This window comes from Salmo trutta, chromosome 37 (assembly GCF_901001165.1).
Source record: "Salmo trutta chromosome 37, fSalTru1.1, whole genome shotgun sequence".
In the NCBI taxonomy this organism is placed as follows: Eukaryota; Metazoa; Chordata; class Actinopteri; order Salmoniformes; family Salmonidae; genus Salmo; species Salmo trutta.
The window spans coordinates 4,934,194-4,940,719 of record NC_042993.1 but is presented as its reverse complement, the minus strand read 5'-3'; positions in this window follow the sequence as shown (position 1 = coordinate 4,940,719).

Sequence of the window (6,526 nt, the reverse complement as noted above, 5' to 3'; positions counted from 1 at the left end):
CAAGAGGAGGATCAGCTGTGGAGAGAGAGATGAGACAAGAGGAGGATCAGCTGTGGAGAGAGAGAGGAGACAAGAGGAGGATCAGCTGTGGAGAGAGAGAGGAGACAATAGGAGGATCAGCTGTGGAGAGAGATGAGACAATAGGAGGATCAGCTGTGGAGAGAGAGAGGAGACAAGAGGAGGATCAGCTGTGGAGAGGGAGTGAGGAGACAAGAGGAGGATCAGCTGTGGAGAGAGAGAGGAGACAAGAGGAGGATCAGCTGTGGAGAGAGAGAGGAGACAAGAGGAGGATCAGCTGTGGAGAGAGAGAGGAGACAAGAGGAGGATCAGCTGTGGAGAGAGAGAGGAGATAAGAGGAGGATCAGCTGTGGAGAGAGAGAGGAGACAAGAGGAGGATCAGCTGTGGAGAGGGAGAGGAGACAAGAGGAGGATCAGCTGTGGAGAGAGAGAGGAGACAATAGGAGGATCAGCTGTGGAGAGAGAGAGGAGACAAGAGGAGGATCAGCTGTGGAGAGAGAGAGGAGATAAGAGGAGGATCAGCTGTGGAGAGAGAGAGGAGACAAGAGGAGGTTCAGCTGTGGAGAGGGAGAGGAGACAAGAGGTGGATCAGCTGTGGAGAGAGGTGAGACAAGTGGAGGTTCAGCTGTGGAGAGAGAGAGGAGACAAGAGGAGGTTCAGCTGTGGAGGGCGATCTCTGCCTCTAACCCTCTCTCTCTCTCTCTAGTCCTCTCTCTCTAACCCTCTCTCTTTCTCCTCCTCTAACCCTCTCTCCTCCTCTAACCCTCTTTCTCCTACTCTAACCCTCTCTCTGTCTCCTCCTCTAACCCTCTCTCTCTAACCCTCTCTTTTTCTCCTCCTCTAACCCCCTCTCTCTCTAGCCCTTTCTCTTCCTCTGCTCCTTCCCTGCTCCACTAGACTATTACAGCCTTAATTTGGACTCTCACATTGGGATTTGAATAGATCAAAACAAGACAATATTCCTCAGGTTAGTTGTTATGTAAACTTATTTTGGTGAAGAAGAGGATTGACGTTGCGGATTCTGTTGTTGCCACAGTGTTCTATTTGAAATACACTCAGCTTTGAACTTTTCATTTTGTCTGTCGCAGTCAGGAAGTAAATTACAATGGGAGAGAGAAGGATTCACAATGGAAGGTAAAAGGCTTACTTCAGAGTAATAGGGATGGAGAAATTACATTTAACACCAGTGTAGAGACAGAGAAGTTATTACCCTAGCGGTTATTTGATTTGCTGTGAGTGGACCTCTCAGACCTCTCAGTCTCTATTTTGTTAGGTCAGGGTGTGACTTGGGTGGGCATATCTATGTTTCTATTTCTTTGTTGGCCTAGTATGGTTCCCAGTCAGAGGCAGCTGTTTATCGTTGTCTCTGATTGGGGATCATACTTAGACAGCCCTTTTTCCCACCTGTGATTGTGGGATCTTGTTTGTGTGTAGTTGCTTTCTGCACTGCATATAGCTTTACGTTCATTTTTGTATTTTGTTGGTTTTTCCGGTGTCATTTTTATTAAAAGTAAAATGTACGCCTACCACGCTGCACCTTGGTCCAGTTCTCAGACGATCGTAACACTCGTACTATCCCTATGATCAGCTGGCTCCAGTTCATTACATAAAAACAACCTAGAATTACACAGTGACTTTCCATCCACTCCTCCATGGAGCTCTTCTGAGCTTAACTTATTTACCGGTCTCTCCTTTTGATTGCAATCTATTAAGAATTACCTGCCTCCCAGCTCAGTCAGAACAATTACATTGCTCTGCAGTCTGTATTGGAAATCGATAGCTGCCTGGGTTCAATCAAGCCCAGGTGATAGTCCTCTTTAACCCAGAGACGCCAGAGGAGATGTCTATTGAAGGTGACGCCGATTGTCACTCGGACTCAATCCGGCCCCCTGTCGTGAGACGGAGAGGGAACGATCTGCCCGGCAGAATGATTCCTCCACCTGAGTCGCTCCTCAGATCGATGGGAATGGTGTTGTGATTCTCCCGACTCCTCCCTAATTGCTACAGAAGGTGAATGAGGGAGACATTGATTCTGCATGTCTGCCTGGTGTGTTAAGACATCAACAACCCTGCTGTGGCTACTCCATTACCAAGGCGTTTGAACACACAATAACTAATGTTAGCTCATCATGACTGAGAACTGCATGATATTGTAAGGTCAGACAAGGCAAGACTAGTTATCCATACAGTAGAACAATGAACTTAGTATATTCTGTGTTGTAATCTACTCCTCTGGGATGGCACATGATAAAGTCCTGCGTCCCAAATGGTATCCTATTCCCTGTATATTTCACTATAGTTCACCACTTTTGACCAGAGCCCTGTAGGCCCTGGTTGAAATTAATGCAATACATAGGGAATAGGTTGCCATTTGGGACACAGACATTGAAGTTCCTTGATTGACACAAGTTGTACTTGAGAAAAGTCATTGTATGGCAACATGCAGCTGGACTCCAGATCCTAAACAAACTGGACAGGAGTATAATCCCCTGAATTAAAAACAGATATATTTATAGACTGGTAAATCAATCCAACTCAACATCACAGTGAAGTAGAACAGCTAACATGACAGCACTCAGCATGAGAGGAGAAGGAGAAGGAGAAGGAGAAGGAGAAGGAGAAGGAGAATGAGAAGGAGAAGGAGAAGGAGAAGGAGAAGGAGAGGGAGAAGGAGAAGGAGAAGGAGAAGGAGAGGGAGAAGGAGAAGGAGAGGGAGAAGGAGAGGGAGAAGGAGAAGGAGGAGGAGAATGAGAAGGAGAAGGAGAAGGAGAGGGAGAAGGAGAGGGGAGAAGGAGAGGAGGAGAGGGAGAGGGAGAAGGAGAGGGAGAAGGAGAGGGAGAGGGAGAAGGAAAGGGGAGAAGGAGAGGGAGAAGGAGAAGGAGAGGGGAGAAGGAGAAGGAGAGGGAGAAGGAAGAAGGAGAAGGAGAGGGAGAAGGAGAAGGAGAGGGAGAAGGAGAGGGAGAAGGAGAAGGAGAAGGAGAATGAGAAGGAGAAGGAGAAGGAGAGGGAGAAGGAGAGGGAGAAGGAGAGGGAGAGGGAGAAGGAGAGGGAGAAGGAGAGGGAGAAGGAGAAGGAGAGGGAGAAGGAGAGGGAGAAGGAGAAGGAGAAGGAGAGGGAGAAGGAGAGCAGCAACTTAGGTATCTAAACCAAGGGGGCCTTCCAGCTAAATGTTCACAGAGGATATTCAAATGCCTCTCCACAGCTTTCTAGTTTCAGGATCAGATTGGGTTTCTTTCTCACCGTGAGGGAAGGGGATTAAGCTGTCAGCACCACAACAACAAGCAATTACTAACAGCCTTTCAAAAGTGAATTCTGGCACTGATGACAACTCTCTGTGCCGTAGCAGTCATTGGTGGTGACAGTTCACACAAAGAGGCGCGCATGCACCACACCTGAAGTCAAGCGTGAGGGTCTCGCCTGTAAACACAATGCCATCCGTCTTCACACAGACCTCTGGGAATACTTGGCATTTAAAAAGTGGCTGTGTATATCAGGACAGGTTAATGTGCCCGCTTTTCTTTCTTAAATGCTACATGTTATTATGGAGCCTGTCTGGATGCTATTAAAACGCAGCAGTGGCAGAGGAGCAGTAATAAACTACCTCATGAATGTGGCTGATGTGTCTAGGTGTTCTTGTCAAGGAGATGGGAAGAACTAGTCTGAAAATAAAGTAGTCTGGACTACAGACTTATTTTTCGTTTAAACAATTGAGGTTGATGCATATTTGAATGCGTTTGATTTTAGTGCAGGCAGCTTGTTGAAAGGGGAAAGCATTACTGAACTCTGGCCATGGCAAATTCATTTCAGTTGACAAAAGCTTCACATCAGTGGTGAAGGAATGGGGAGGCATGCAGTTGACTTAAATAGTTGTTTTTTTCCCCAGTTCCCAGTGCCATAGTCTACTAGTGGACCGTCTGAAGGAAAATAATAAGACAAATACCTTTCTTAAAGGCCAAGTGCAGTCAGTTTTTCCTGTGTTTTATATCATATTGTACAACAGATGATGAAACTACTAACACCGTAAAAGTGATAAAATGTGTGTGATAAAATGTGATCAGTGTTATTTCCTGGTAGTTGCTGGTTGAAAATACAATCTACACAGGACCTTCTAATCAGCAGGCTCGCATGGGCGGGAGTTTTGACTTTCCATGGTGACATCACAATGCACTAAATTGGTTAATAGACCAATAACAAAGGAAGTGTTAAACTAGTTTTCACTCAGACCACTCACAACAGTTCTAGCAAAATTCTAGCTTGAGAAATAGTTTTTTGCTACAAATCAATTTTTGCCCATTTTAATGGAAATCTATTACAGTAAGGTACTTAATTGTTATTCAGAATGAATTTGATATTGATATATAAATGGCTGCATTGGCCCTTTAACAATTGTGATCACCATGGACTTTGCAGAGAAACAATGATGTTAAATCAAAAATCTTTCTCCAACTTAAGTCTTTTCACTCTTACCAAAAACAGATCACAGAGGACTAGCCTAACAAGAAAATGTTTCTCACGTAAAATAAAATGACAGAAACATTGTCAGTGAAATCAAAAGAGGAATGTCATTGATGTCTGCGGGCACAATGACATCACCAGGCCCCAGATTTATGTTAACACCAGAAGTCCTTCCCCCGTAGTAGAGGTTCGCTCTTCATGGCTCAGGTTCTGAATGGATGATAAATTCTATTGAGGGGCAGCTGAGCTGTCTCCCGCTATTGTGGCCTTTGTCAAAAACCATTACGCAGAACTGCAAACAGGTTTTCTATGTGGTGTTACGGTCAGTATCAAATAACCAGCATAGTATAATGCCAGATCAAAACTTTTAGAAACACAGGATTGGATTTAGGCTCTTTATTGTGGTGTCCAGTGCTTTCCTTGAATGTTTACAGGGAAAATAAGAATGGAAAAAGGGGCAAATCAAAACAACAAATGACACACTGTATTTGTTCCAGTAAAAATTGGGATGAAATGCAATGTCAAAGCTGAAGCTCCAGCCTGTAGCCTTTTTTTATTCATAATCATTTGGATGGAGAAAATCAATATGTTTCTTCAAAGAACTCAAATATAGAAATTGAGCCCATCAAAAACTAGTCTGGGAACTCGATTGATTCTAATCAGCGTTCACTTTACAAAGCGAGGGCGAGAGGTCAATAAAGAATTATCTCAAATATGCTATGTAAATATGAGAGAGAGAGAGAGAGAGAGAGAGAGAGAGAGAGAGAATATGCTATGTAAATATGAGAGAGAGAGAGAGAGAGAGAGAGAGAGAGAGAGAGAGTATGCTATGTAAATATGAGAGAGAGAGAGAGAGAGAGAGAGAGAGAGAGAGAGAGAGAGAGAGAGAGAGAGAGAGAGAGTATGCTATGTAAATATGAGCGAGAGAGAGAGAGAGAGAGAGAGAGAGAGAGAGAGAGAGAGAGAGAGAGAGAGTATGCTATGTAAATATGAGCGAGAGAGAGAGAGAGAGAGAGAGAGTATGCTATGTAAATATGAGCGAGAGAGAGAGAGAGAGAGAGAGAGAGAGAGAGAGAGTATGCTATGTAAATATGAGCGAGAGAGAGAGAGAGAGAGAGAGAGAGTATGCTATGTAAATATGAGCGAGAGAGAGAGAGAGAGAGAGAGAGAGAGTATGCTATGTAAATATGAGCGAGAGAGAGAGAGAGAGAGAGAGAGAGAGAGAGAGACAGAGAGAGAGAGAGAGAGAGAGAGAGAGAGAGAGAGAATCCTTACTTTTCACTTGTTAGAAACTGGAAATTGCAGTCAGGCTCCTGGCAGATTCACTCAATCTATGGGAATGATTTGGACCAATAGGTTGAATTACAATGTGCAGAAAAATGTGTTCTCAAATGACACTTACATTTGATTCATATAATGGCAACCAAATCATCCACATCAAAAAGACCAGGCTAAGAAAACCCACCATGCTCCGCCAACTGTTACAATATTTCACAACTTCATGACCTTTTATCTACCATAAAGGTCACAATTATGTCTATTATCATCAAGAGCCACTCCAGACAGGCTAGTTTACAGCCAGTTTGGGTCCCACTCTGAATAGATATGAAAAGTCCTATGTAAGAGAACAGGTCACATCATCAACATGTGTTCACTATACACATCTGCTCTGAAATTAAAGCTTTTCAACCTTTTCAAGTGGGTATTTTTCAGAACAACATTTACTGTGCATAGATAAAAAATGAGAAGCACTGACCTTTTCAAAATGGTCAAGAAAGAAGAGCCTGTCCATTAAACAAGTCTCTCTTTCAGACTCATGGCTGGGTCAGGAAGAGAAGAGTGCCTGCGGCCTCAACATGTGTTTGTGTATGCACATCCGTGCGTTGTGTGTGTGTGTGCATGCACATCCGTGTGTTTGTGTGTGTTAGTGTGTGTTCGTCTGTGGAGATCCATCATTCGACCCACTTCGCTCCGCCTCAGTCCTGTGTATCTGATGTGTGTTATCTGTCCTGGGCAGATCCTGCAGCTCCACCAGGCTGTGTGATGGAGCAGG